Here is a 13,716-nt window from a genome sequence, read left to right as displayed (position 1 = left end):
CTTGGGAGAGAGAAAAAAAAAATCCTGAACACACTCTAACTTTACACAGACAAGATTTCAGGGGGGGCTTTGTACATAGCTGCTTAGGAATGTGCGCCTCGCCTTTAAGAAAAAATCCCCAAGCCCAAGGTAGGAGATGTCTTTGAGTGATCCTTGTCTCTCATTTCATTCCTTAGAAGGAAGAGCGTCTCGCTACACCTTGTTTGGAGCTGGAAAGGCGAGACTTAAAAAAAAAAAAAAAAAAGAAAAAAAAATCACAACCCACCCTTCCAATTGGGGAGAAAAAAAAATAAAGGGGGAAAAAAAATAAGAGGGAAATCTCCTAACTTAATGACTGTGGGGGTAGGATGGATGCGACCGATTTCAGCCCCCCCTTTCCCACCTCCCCCCTCCCGGGCAGGGAGAGAAAGAAAAAAAAAAAAAAGCCAACCGCAAACAACTACAGGCTGAACTATCAACACATGCACCGAAGGGGAAAAAATATATAGTGTCCTGTGTAGGGTCGGCAGGGAACGCAAGCACACGCTACAGCAAGTTGGGAAAGAATCCGAGCTAATCAGCAATCTCTTTCTCTCTCTCTCCCTTTCTCTTCCTCTCTCCCCCCCCCCCCCCCCTTTCACTGCCCCTGAGATCCCAGCTAGAAAGAGGTACTCCACATTTTTTCATTACCAAAAATCCGTTGCAATAATCATTTGTTGCTAATTGAAACCCTTGGAGACATTTTCCCCACCCCCTTCACAAACATGGCAACTTTTAGGCATGGCAAGCACGTTTGTTTTATTTTATTAAAAAAAAAAAAAATACGGTTCGGGGGAGGCTGGAGCCCTCAGCCACGAGGAATATCAGTTCGCCAGCCCCCTTCCCCAGGGGGGGAAACGGGACCCCAGTACAGTGAGGGCTTGGGAAAATTTGGAATACATTATACCGCTTTTGGCAGGAGAATACTCTCCAACTAATGGATTCCTGCTCCTTTTTGTGTGTGTGTGCGTGTATCAGTGTGTGGGGTTTCTGGAAAGAGGGGTGGTGGTCGTGGTGGTGGGGAGCCGAGCTTTTATTTTCAGAAACTGTTATGGTGAGAAGTGTGTCATACTTGACAAATGGAACAAACGCTCTTCCATTTCTTGCTTGTCCTTGCCTTAAAACAGGAATTAAGTTAACCACAGTGCTGCATGTTAATTGCATGTTTACTGGGCTAATGAAAATTACAATGGGGTTTTGCCACCAAGAACAGGGATGAAAAAGTATGGAGGCAATTGTCACCGCAGCCCTCGGGGAGGGCCGGGGCCGGGGCGGGGACGGCAGGGGGGGGGCGGCCACGACCGATATCGATCAGAGGAAGGAGAAATCCTATAACTGCCCCTTACCACCACGCAGAGGGGCTCCGCAAGTTCCTACTCCTGCTAAGTCCATCCAGCACCTGAAAGATGGAGACGTGTCCCACTTGAATGAAATTTTCCTGTCGCCAAGGGGGTGCTGGCATCTGTGAGGGGGGGTCCTTCCCCTGCCCTCCTCACCCCCCAGCCCCACGATGTGCCCCCCTCCTCGCAGGGGTCGGTGGTGAGAGGGACGCAGGGAGCACAGCCCCTCTTCTCGCCGTCTCTCCCCTTTTCCAAAAGCCCCTTTCCCTGCAGGGCTGGAAGGGTGGTGGTGGGGAAAGCCCGAACGGGGGATGTCATGTGTCCCCCCAAATTTATTCTCGAGGTCCGTGGATGAAAGGATGACCTGGGAATTCAGCTGGGTGATAACCATTTTCGTGCCTGAAAACAAACTGCCAAATTAAAGCTAAATGGAAAGAGCAGTGGGAGAGGCAGTGGGAGCAGGGCATGCCGAGCTTGCCCCTACCTCTCTAAAAAGGATTGTTGGGTTAGGAGGGGGACACAATTAAATAGACTGAAGATGATTTAAATACTATCCACGAATAATTCCAGGGAGAAGTCTCCCCCCCGGTGCTGCAGAGCCCTGCATTTGAAAACTTTGGCCCAACTTGTGGCGATAGCTACGGCTCCGCTCCGCAAGGTCAGAGGTGAGGGCTATTTTAACCCTAAAAGCCTGCGAGTGACCAGGGCTGAGGCTGGGCTCGCAGCACTAATAGCCATAATTACCTCCTCCCTCCCTCTCTCCCTCCCTCCCAGGGACATTCCTCGCAGCAGAAACGTTAGACACCGAATTGAAGAAAATCCTGGAGCTGAACATATCTTGTAGGGGGGTGTAAAGAGGGGAGGGGGGAAATAACAGCAATATGAAGGAATTTCAGAGCTCACCCTTTTGCTTGGGGGGATTGAAGCCTTTTTTTTTTTTTTTCCTTTTTTTTTTTTTTTTTTTTTTTTTCCCTTTGCCAGCATTCCCAAGGCGCTGGGTCTTTGTCTTAGAAGGAATGGAGTGTCTGAATGGTGTGAAAGGGACAGAGAGGGTCGCTTCAAATCGATTTTACTTGTCCTCTCTGTCTTTTCGGATCAACGCCCTTCAATGGACACATAGGTGCTCTTTCAACCAAAAACTTGTGCAACATTTTCTGCCTGTATTGGTGCTAAATACAATAAATGCTGGGCAGATTTTTTTTTTCTTTCTTTCCAAAGCAGAAAGCACCCTAATTAAATTGTTTTATATGGACAGTCAAGACAGACCAATTAAGTATGCATTAGTATAAAGATATATACGAGAGATAAGCGCTCTATAGGAGCCCTGTCTAGGCAAGGTGTGTAAAGCGTCCTCTCGAAGAGAGGATGTAAGCAGGTTTTCATATGGATTTTTCCCCTCCATTGCCTCCCATACCCGAGTAACGGGCTGAATAACCTCGCGGAAAGCCATTAGGGAAAGTGGTTTCTAAACAAAGTTAACAGGTGGATGGAGCCGGGTTTACATTCGGATAACAGGCGCCCGGCTGCCCAACCCGGCCCCGTGTCTTTGTGCGGTATCGGGGCTACGTGAGCCCCCCCGCAAGGCTCCGGCACCCCGGGGGCTGCGCACCCGGCCCGCAGCCGGACACCGGCGGGGGCACCCAGCCAGGCGCGGAGCTGCCCCTGCGTGGGGAAGGAATCGCGGGGGGGCGCTTCCCAGGCCGGGCAGGGGGAGAGCTGCACACACGCCCCAACTCCTCTTTCTGCCCGGTTTATCACCCTGGGAAAGCTCTCGTGGAGGGTCAACCCCAGGAGCTGAGCTTTAAGCTCTTCTCCATTCCCATTTTTTTTTTTCCTTCGCTGCAGGTTTTCCACGTTTTTAGAAAAATAAAAAATAAAAAAAAAAAACAGATGAGAAACAACCCGAAAAAAGCTCTCAGCCCCAGCCCTGCTTCAGCTGAACCCGGGGCAGGCAGAGCCGCAGCAGGAGGAGGGCTGGCAGCCGGGGGGGCACCGCGCAGCCCCCCAAAACCCGGGTGCCCTCCAGGAGCCCGATGCCGGGGATGCTGCGTGAAGGGAGCGGGGACCGGCCCCAGCCGTGGCACCGAGCTCCACGGCTGCCACCCGTGGGACAGGGGGGCGCAGGGAAGCCAAGAGCCCGTGCGACGGCTGCCTGGGTTGCCATTCCTTTTTCCAGCAGCGTTTTGGAAGCCCCAGACCACCAGAGAGGGGACGGGAGGTGGGGAAGAGCAAGGCAGTTCTTGCTTAGGTGGCTTAACGCTGCGGTAAACAGGTTGGAAAGAGCCGCTTTTACAGCCTCAATTTCTCTCCTCGCTGGTTACCTTCGAGGGTAAATCATAACAGGCGGTATGGGGGGCAAGGAATTCATCTGAAGGAGATCTCAGCAAGTCACTGCCCGGACAATAGTCCACCTCCTGTTGGGTTGCGTATTGATCAGCAGAGGAGCTGAAGATGTCGCCACACTAAATATTTACTGATCACACACAAATAGCCGGGACTTGAACGATTTTCTCCTGTGAGGAGAGCAGAGAGAGAAGGGTAAATCATTTTATTAGTGTGTATAAAGCAAAGAGCACACTCTGGCTTGGAGTGTTTTAAGATGTGTCTTCAGCTGGATGAAAAGAGTTAGGGAAATCGATATGGAGTGATTAGACGAGCCAGTCGTGTCAAAGAGAGAGGCTGTGAATTTCATGGATTTGGTTATACCGGGAGGGGGAAAATATAGTGAGAGATTAAAGGGAGGAACCCGTTGTAGCAGAGCCAATGAAAAAATAATATCTAATCAGACCCGGCAAAGGTAGGGACGGGATGAGACCCGCATTCCCAAGGAATCACGCCAGCTAGGGAGGACTCGGGGACACGCGTGAAAGGGGCGATCGGGGGGAGAGCAGGAGCCTAAAATGCTCCCGAGCAAAGAGAGGGAAGGCAGAGGAAAGTCGCCACCAAAATGGGGACAAAAGAGACAAGAGTAAAGGGAAGGCGAGGGCTGGAGCAGGCGCCCGCCTGGCTCCGAGGTGAGGTGCGGGGTCGCAGCCCCCTGTCCCCCTCCAGGCAGGGAGGGCAGGCAGCAGGAGGAGGCACGGCCCGTGGGAGTGCCAGGGGTGCAAACCCCTCTCCTCCCACTTTGTCCCCCCCTCTCCTCCCCTCCCTCGCCAAGCAAACGTGGCGAGGGAAATGGATTTTAGCGTTTAACCACCTCATTTTACCCACGTAATGACAAGGCTCGTAATATGTAATCTACAGATTACTGCCATTCGAGGGTGACCACAAGTGGCATTATATATAAAAAAAAAAATAACATAAAAAACATCAGCATTTCTGAAAATGACAAAATGCCTCAAATCATCCCGAGCTGGACGGGTGGGAGCCGGGGGGCCGCCGGAGCAGGGCACGCTTGGGGGAACTTTGCTGGGGACGAGCAAAGGTGGCAGAGCCAAAGGGCACGGAGCTGGGAGCAGGGCAGGGCTCTGCCCATCCACGTTAGATATGTTCTTTAGGGAAGCTCCGCTTTTCTTTCTTTTATTTATTTTTTTTTTATTATTTTTTTTTTCCTTTGCCTCGCCTCGCTGCTCTTTGGGCCGTCTCCCAGCGCTGCCTGCTCTCCGTGCGTTTGCCTTTAGCAGCGAGGGGATGCGACAGCGGAGGGCTGGGGGGAAAGGAGCGACAGAAAAGAAAGTTTGAGCCGCGGTGTGAGAGCTGCTGGCCAAAACAGCCCTCCCAAATTAGGACCCGAGCAGCAGGGCAGATGCTGGAGCAGCTTCCAGCCCCCATCCGAGCGTCCCTCTCCCCGAGCCGCACAGAGCCGGCCGGGCAGGGCTGGGGGGCGAGGAGAGGGTGACTTTTGGCCACCGCTATAGGGGAGGGGGCCCAGGGAGTCTTATCCTGGCCCGTGGGCATCTCCCGTGGGGGCCCCACCCGTGCTCGGGACGGGCGCCGGCTGCGCCTTTTTTGGGGGGGAGCATTGGGTGTGGAGGGGGGGGGGGATTGGGGCGATGCGCTCAGGTGTGAGGCTGCGAGGGCCTGCGAGCTCTTTGGCGATCAGCCCCTAACCTCCTTACCTAATTCCTTAGATTGCAGATAGGAAGAGTCTGACCCCGGAGGTCGGGAAGAGCTGGGTTTCATTAACCCTTCCCGCTCCGGCCCCGCCGCGGGTTAACGGCGCTGGACGGGGGGGGAGCGGGCGTGTGCCGGGGCGGGGGGCAGGGCGAAGGGGTCAGGGGGGGCTCTGCTCCCCCCAGCCCAGGGCAAAGGGGGCTCAGGGAATCGGCTCCGCTTTCCCGGCACCGGGAGTTGCCCGAGGGACCGCCACCGGGCCGGCAACGCGTTCCCTTCACACCATTCTTGATTTTTTAAAAAAAATTATTATATTTTTTCAATCGTTTTCCAAATGGGAGGAAAGGCACCAGTCTGGAAACGCCACATATTGCAAAAGGCAAAGCGGGGTCCATCTTTAGGACCAGCACCAATCTCTTTAGCTTGTCCACAGTCGAGCTGTAAGCTTTAAAGATTTAAAAAAAATATAATAATATCCAGGCAAGCTTCTCGGGCTGTATTTGGCTTGTAACACACCTGGTTTATATTTTAATAGGTAGTTACACTGTATTGATTCAGGGTACATCAATGATGTTGAAAGTTAATAACTCTCAAATTATATCTATCTGCCTCCATACATAATTGCATACACAGTATAACACTGGAAGAATTTGCATTTTGCTGCACATTCTTTGTTCTTAAATCTTTTAACACATTGAATTGTTCCTTTGAAGAAAATGCTATTGAACCGCATGTTTAAGGAAAAGATGCTTCTAAACTATATATTTAAGCAATGAAATTGTTGAGTGAAATACAGGTTTCTTTGTATTTCACACAAACCTTGCCATCCGCCAATCTTAACCTATACATCTGAAATGCCTTTTTTTTTCCTCTTTTTTTTTTTTTTTTTTTTTCCTTCTTCCAGTCAGAAGGCAGAAATATGTGAACTGCTGAGAGAGGTGGGTACTTTTTGGTAAGTATGTTTAGATATGATCTTCAGATACATTTATTGTACTTTCAAATTCTTTGGATACTAATTGAGCTAGCAAACAATATCCCAGCTGAATGTCTCAACTCCTTCCCTATTTAACAAACGCTTAATATAGATTTATATTGTAGCCATCCATCTAGTGAACAATATAGCTGAGCAGTCAACAAAAAATAAAAAAAATGTTAAAACCAAATTATACATGCTGCCTTATTTCTGACTCCTCTTCCTTTCTGCACCTCTGAAATTGAACTCTTTACAGACTATATATATATATTTAATTTCTGAGTGACAGATCAAAAATAATTTGCAGAATCAGAAGTGGATGGAAGTTTCAAATAATGTCTCTAAATATTTCATATTCTTACTTATAGTACCAGCCCACCAGCTGTAAAAAGGAACCATTCCCTATTTTTTTTTTTCTCTGCTAGTTTAAAACTACAGAAGGATAGATTATTTAGGCTGGCAGTTCCTATTTTCCAGGGCCTGCCTCAGAGATGACATAAATAGAGATTGAATGATCAGAAAAACAAAACAAAACAAAACCCAAAATAAAACCCAAACCCTGGACAGGAATAGAGACAGACTGCTATATAACTGCATCTGAACAATGTTACATACTGCATTAGGGGGTGGTCAAAAAAAAATAGATTGCATATTTATAACCTCATAATTAAAATACATCCTTATCTCTCTCCTTTGAAAGGTTGCAGCTTTCTTGGAAGTATTTTGAGTGCATGTTTTAAGCTCCATGTCCTGAATTGAATTAAGATGAGCTGTTTTGCCCAATACTAAAATACCAGTTTGCAATGTAAGGTTTAAGTTTCAACCACCTATCAGTCACTCTATCATTTTCTTTGTATTTTTCTCTCCTTATGTTCGCAGACCTTATATAAAATGGTTTTAGTTTATATCAGATTCTAATTTCTGTGTGCAAGAAATTAGTTGATATCATCCAAAAGAATTAGTTGTGTTTGACGGAGGTAAATTGGATGAGAATTTTTCACGTGCAAAGAGAGTTCAAGCCAAACCGAAAACTTTAAAGCAAAGGGATACCAGCAAACAGTGAAAAATGGCACGTCTGCTCCCTCTTGACAAGCTTGCATTATATCACATGCTAGGAAACAGAAATTTCTGAATCTAAGACCAGTTTTAGTTTTTAATAGGAAATAATTACATGGAACTTTATTTCCAGAGAGAACGTCCCTCCCAGCTACAGAGTTCTGCTTTGATCTGAGTATTAACTGGTAATAAAATAACCATATTTTGGATCCCGAGCATATTGATGCTTAAAGGAATGTTATGCTTTCAATCAAACTCTAACTTCAGATTATCCAAAGGTATTCATCCTCCCTTTGTCAGAAACCAATTTGTTCTTTTACTCCAGCAACCACTCACACGTGTTTTGCTATATTTTGTCATTTTATAGTAGAATTTGCACTGTCGAGGCGGAAAACTTCTACATGCAGTGAGATCATGTTCCAGCCTGGCAATTTGTGCTGCTTAGCACACAGTCCCCCAGCCAGGCTATTCTTTGCACTTGTTGTACTCTACCACCATCGCTCATCTCAGAGAGCGACTACTGCGAATGCCTTCTAAGCAGGGTTTTGTTTTAAATCTCCAGATTGGTATTTTATTTTATTTTTTTTTAGTTTTATTTTTTACCTGGCAAATCAATCACTGGGACCCATCCCGAACAATTAACCTCCTCTTTATATGACGGACCCAAGTACAGCACTTCATAAAGACATGAAAAGGACATCCCAGACACCAGGACCCGAGCCCAGGCTTGTCACAGAGCATAAAAGGAGAGCGAAGGGGAGTTTTTATCTCTTTGCCCAGCAAACTCTTAACAGGTCTAAGTTTCGGTGTGACAATAAACCAGTTTTGATAACGCAGCTCATGGGCTTCTCTGCCACATAAAGTTTTCTTAATAATAAAAAAGAAGAAACTTTATCCCTGCTAAATTAAAATAGGGCAGATGTTGGATATGGTTCGTATTAGCCAGCCTTTCACCCCTTTGCCCCTGGCACTAAAGTTCTGACTTTTGCTTTATACCATGTCTGTTTCTAACTGGAAGGTATTAGTCCTGCCCTCGCTCTCTTCTCGTATTTATTTTTTCAGTGTCTAAAATTAAACCTATTCATTTAGCAACATACATTCTACTTCAGCTTGCTAAACCTGGCCAGGGAGGGGAAACTTTTTCCAAAAAGTGATGCACCACTGACCTTAAAAGAAAACACAAGGCAGGGAAAGCTGTTCTTAAAAGGTTTATTTCTAGAGAGTTTTGTAGCTCTGTTGACATTACAGGGATAATGGCTGTATTGCAACGGGCTTTCAAGGCCCAAGAGGTTTACGTTTGCTTCTGACCATAAGTATAATAAAATTTTAAAGGTGCAGGAAGTCTCATCACTTTAGATATTTAAAACTAGATTGGAAAAAACCCTTGGGAACCATATATTACAGTGGACAGCCCTGCTGAAAAAGAAGGGCATAGGCAAACTTAAAAAAAAAACACCAACATCCCCCCCAACCCAAAGAAAAAAAAAAAAGCCCCAAAGCCCCAGCTTTTCCATGCTAGCTATATGAAAATCCTGGCTATTAAGCTACTAGGATAGTGCAGCTCTTTTCTCCAGGGCTGTGAAGATAGAATTTATTGTCCATTTGGAGCGATCAAGTTTAGGCTAATAAAAGGCCCTCTGTAAGCAGAAATGCCAAAGTTGATGTTTGGCGTAGTTTTCAATGGCGGAGTTTATATAGGATGGGGCTCTGCACTATTTGAAATTACTCATATCTCAGCAGCTGAAGATGATTTGACATACAGAAGTAAACGATAGTAGGCAACGGCTGGAGGTTAATCAGCCTTGCTTTCTGAACTGGACATCTGAAAGCAGGAAAAAGTGAAAGCTGCTCTCTCTATCCCTTTCCTTTTCTAAGGCGCTGCTAACTTTTATGATTTTTTTTTTTTTCTCTTCTTCTTTTACTATCTGTCTTTGTGCCTGAGGGCCAGTGAAAGAACACTGCAGATTCTAGATTGCTTTCAGAGTTTCCCTTTGCTGATGATGGATTACCATGTCAATTTAAACGGCATAGGATTAATTTGTTTCAATGATTTCTCTTTAGGCTGAATGCCAGTCTTTTTTTTTTCTATCTCTCTCCTTGCTCTTCATAATAATAATAATAATAATAATAATAATAATAAATCCTTAAAAACCCCAAATGCTTTTGATATCCCACATTAAAAAGACAATAATAGAAATAGACAAGTTAGGTGTAATGTTGCAACACAGTTATAGGTTTGAGTGTTTTTATCTCATTCTAAGGGGCTGAAGCATACAGTCAGTCACATTAAAATGAAATTGGATCCAACGTTTATTCAATAAATACTTGTCTTGTAGGTAATCCAGAGCAGAGTGCTTTTGACACATAAGGACTTAATTTGTCTTGGATAACAAGTTATTAATATGGCACATTTAAACTTGCCACCTACAATAAGGTCATTTAGACCTCTAATATGACTCGTGAGAGAACTTCATAAAGCCAGAAACAAAGTTTGAGGCTGCCTTGGCGTGGGGCAGCGCTGCTCCCAGAGCAGGCATGCAGCTCGGGCTCCGCTCTCTAGGAAGAAAGTTCAGAGCAGGAGAACGCACCCAAGGCCAACCAAACGGTTCGCATCTGCTCTTCTCTGAAAGGCAAGTGTAAATGGAGTAAAGAGGAAAAAAAGAACCCAAACACACAGTTTTGAATGAGTAATCTCGAAAGCTGTGCTGCGTCTGCTAGCAAACTCATCGCAGCTTTGTGAGTGAAAAAAACAACATTTGGTTCCGAGGGGAAATTCGCCCGCATTTGCACCCTGCCTCATCCATGTGCTTTGCAATTTTCTTGCTTTTAATAATAAGCGAGGAAGTTGGAACATAATCCACCCATAAATGTTATTGCAGTAATTTGACTGCACTGTGTTTGTTCATGCATTAGGCGTACACGTAAAGAGAAGTGGGGCTGTATGGTGGTGATCCTCCCACAGCCTGAACAAACAGAGATGTTTTGGTATATATTGGATTTCAGACCCCGAATAGTTTGCAATAGCTTTAAAATTTGGAAAGCTGGAGTTGGGGTGTTTAGTTTCAGACCTTGCCTAACCTAACCATGCCTGCAAGAGTCCCAGCAGGACAGGAGCACGGGGGGCATGCCGCACAGGACACAGCTTGTGGCTGGCAATTCCTTCCCCACGCTGCACATGTGAGCATCACTGTGCTGCTTTTTGGTATTAAGCTCTTGATTGCTCTTGCCCTGGCAGATTCTGTCTCTTTAAGTAACTAAATCTCATTTTTAAGCTCTTCCTGGGAAAAGGATGTTACACATGAGTAGAAAAATGCAGGCAAGAAAGGCTAATTGAATGAAAAGAGAGAATTAGGTTAAAAATAGAGTACAATCTAGTATCACATTTTCACTAGTGTAACCTGAAATGAAGGTGTCTCCAAGTCCCTAGTGATGCCAGAGTGTTTAGATGTTGGGCACAGATGGAGACACCTATTGAAATGTGTCTGAAGAAGATTAATAGGACTTGTCAGTGTTGGGAAAGCACTGCTTTGCTGTAAATTTCTACTAGCACAAGATGAATTACCGATGAATGCTCAGTTATCAACCCCATCACTATCATTGGACACTAAATCAAATTGAGCAGTTATCTACAATCAGAAAATTTCTTTTAAAAATAGGCATACACCTTTAGGCTTAAACTCTTTAATAAGACAATAGTCTCGATGGTATGTGTGTGTTCGCTAAGGGATGCATTTTAAAGTTCCTACACAAAAAGCTTCTGTTCTGAAACGAACTCTGAGCTTAGTGTGAAATCAGGCTTGTCAAACAATAGAAGATATTCAGAAAATACTGGTTGCATGATATAATGTTCTGCTGGGGGCCGGATCCAAAACACATTTTCAGCCGTGTCATTAGATTTTGGATCAGACCTTATTTGTGAATGGCTTTTTGTCATCACTCCTCTCCCTTTATTTTTGGTGCTGGTAAAAAACTTCTCTCTACCTTAAAGACTGAGCATCCTAATCATGTAGTAATGCAAAGTAGCTGTCAAGGTGCGGGGTGTAAGTAAAATAATAACATCCCCCCTCCCCAACATATTTAGGAAATGACAGCTTAATGTAATGAAATATGTGATGAAAGAATCAATGAATAAAATTTTACCTAGGAATATTTCTTTTTACTCCTTTAAAAAGGGGAAACTGTCACAAGGAAAGCTATCACAAGCATTCACCAGCCCAGTGATAAAGCATATTAGCTGCATTCACCGTGTGATGCTGCTGCTGACAATGATGTTAAATAAGCATTACATATTTTTAGTTTCTAGGACTTCTCTCCCTCTCACCCAGGCATGGCACTGCTTTATCCAGGGAGATTTATCGTGGCATGTTTTCAGAAGTCAATTTTTCCCTTTTATTATAGACAAGGGCAGTCATTTATGTTTAGGGAGGGAGACAGGTACAGTGCCTTTATCTGATCGGTGTCCCCAGCCCCAGCCACCTTCTTAATCGACGGCAAATTCCCGCTGTGCAGGATCAGGCCCCCTCCGGGCACCTTCTCAGCCAAGGAATGTATCCTTCCCTTCTCCTCCACATATCTTACCTGTGATGTATGCTACTTTTCGAGGAGGGAATAATATGCCATTTACCACAAAGCACAGCTTCAAAGCCTTTGTGTGTTTTGCATCCCCAGCCAAAGCTTTTTATTTACCACCTTAAGAACGTAACCAGCTAAGGGATAGTAGCCGTTATTGTCTTCATCTTTACACCCTCATTTTCACGCAGCAAACATCCCATATTAGGGCCAGATTCTCACTCAGATGGAAGTTATTAACTTTAAGCAGAACGGAGCCGATTTCAGCCAGCCGCAGCCCGTGCCCTCCTAACACAGGCTCTTTAAAGCATCTCCTTGTTCTTTTTTTTTTTTTTTTTTTTTTTCTTTCCTTTGGAGGGCATGAGTCTTTAAACATGTTTGTTTTACAGAAAGTGGTGGTCGATTCCTAAGTTTTTTTCCCCAACAAACATGGAAAGAGAATATTAACAGGGAATATTAATAGAGCCGAGTGCGGCACGGTGCTAGTTAGCTTGTAGTAGCCGAGAAATATGAACTAGTGAACATAATCCATAAACTCCATTTGGTTACTATAATACTCCAATCTGTATTTATTACAACCCCACTCTGATGCTTATACAACTGCAATTGCTAGATTTATACACTCTAATGGTTTCACAATAGGAAAAACCTGTGTTCTTTATCTTTCTTTTCCTGTCCAAAATAACCCCTTCCACATATACGTCAGGCTTCCCTGGACCTTGTCTGGGTTTAATCACAGGCTGTGGGACAAAATGTGCATTATTAAGAAATATAAATATTTTCAGAAGCAATCAAAGGGTTGAAAGATTGATTCGGCATGTAGATTGGATTTAATTCGAAGCAGCTTTGTTCTAATGAGGACTACTGGGATACAAAGACAGCAGCCGCTTATGGCCACCAGTTGGGAGCTTGGATTCACTGCAGTAACCTGTCAAGAATTTCACCCAACTGCCAGGTATTAAACAGCAAAGTGTGGGGGAAGGTGATTTTCAGCATCCTTCGTCAGGGGCTGGATTAGGATTTTGGAGCCCCTGCTTTACTGAAATAACAATTCTGGCTAATTTCTCACTGCCCACAGGGCCAAACCCTGCAGTCCAAAGCTCTCACTGACTTTGGTGGCCGCTTTGCCCAAAGTTAAGGTGGTAAAACTTGGCTCAGCAGCAAGTGCAGCAAACCCCAGAGCTCTGCAGCAGTTTGCCCTGGTGTGTCTGCTTTTGCAGTGACTTCTTAGATTTCACTACCTGCACTGCAAGATATGTCGGGACTCTTATTTTAATTTTATTTATTTATTTTTCTTGCATAGGGAGTTTTTTTTTTTTTTTTTTCCCTGCAAAAGTGAAATGCTGGCTTGGAAGCTTGTGTCCTCGATGGGTGACCCAGCAGAACTGCCATGCTCATCCTGCATCCCAGGGAAAAGCCTGCAACGTCCAACAAAGCATCCTTGGAGAGGGAGCTGAGCAAAAAGGGACACTCCTCCACTTTGCCCTCAGACTTTAGAAAAAAAAAAAGTAAAATTTCTGTGCGTGCTGCAGGGGGGTCACGTCACAGGTACTTGGGGAGCGCAAGACCCTGTCAGCTTTCCTAAATGTTGAGCGTACAGTCGGAATCACAGCACACACAGGATCAAACACCGACTAGTTTCTCCCTCCCCTTACCCCCCCCTTGCCTACTTTTGTCCATAAAAGCAATAGAAAGAGAGAAAGCTTG

General features: G+C 45.3%; 1 long non-coding RNA gene across 6 annotated transcripts in view; it reads left to right on the top strand.

Moving 5' to 3' along the window:
* Positions 1-13,716, top strand: part of LOC309882301 — a 31,413-nt gene that overhangs the window by 1,393 nt on the left and 16,304 nt on the right. For 4 of the 6 annotated variants that reach the window (XR_014318262.1, XR_014318263.1, XR_014318264.1 and 1 more), the window contains exon 3: positions 6,316-6,363. This is a non-coding gene — a long non-coding RNA (uncharacterized lncRNA). Of the gene's footprint in view, positions 1-1,928; positions 2,024-6,315; positions 6,364-13,716 lie in introns of all 6 variants that reach the window. The other 2 variants (XR_014318266.1, XR_014318267.1) reach the window with 2 other exon arrangements.

Source organism: Aythya marila, assembly GCF_965140915.1.
Source record: "Aythya marila genome assembly, chromosome: 11".
NCBI lineage: Eukaryota > Metazoa > Chordata > Aves > Anseriformes > Anatidae > Aythya > Aythya marila.
Note: the sequence above shows the minus strand (reverse complement) of the source record. Positions and strands in the feature narration are given on the sequence as shown.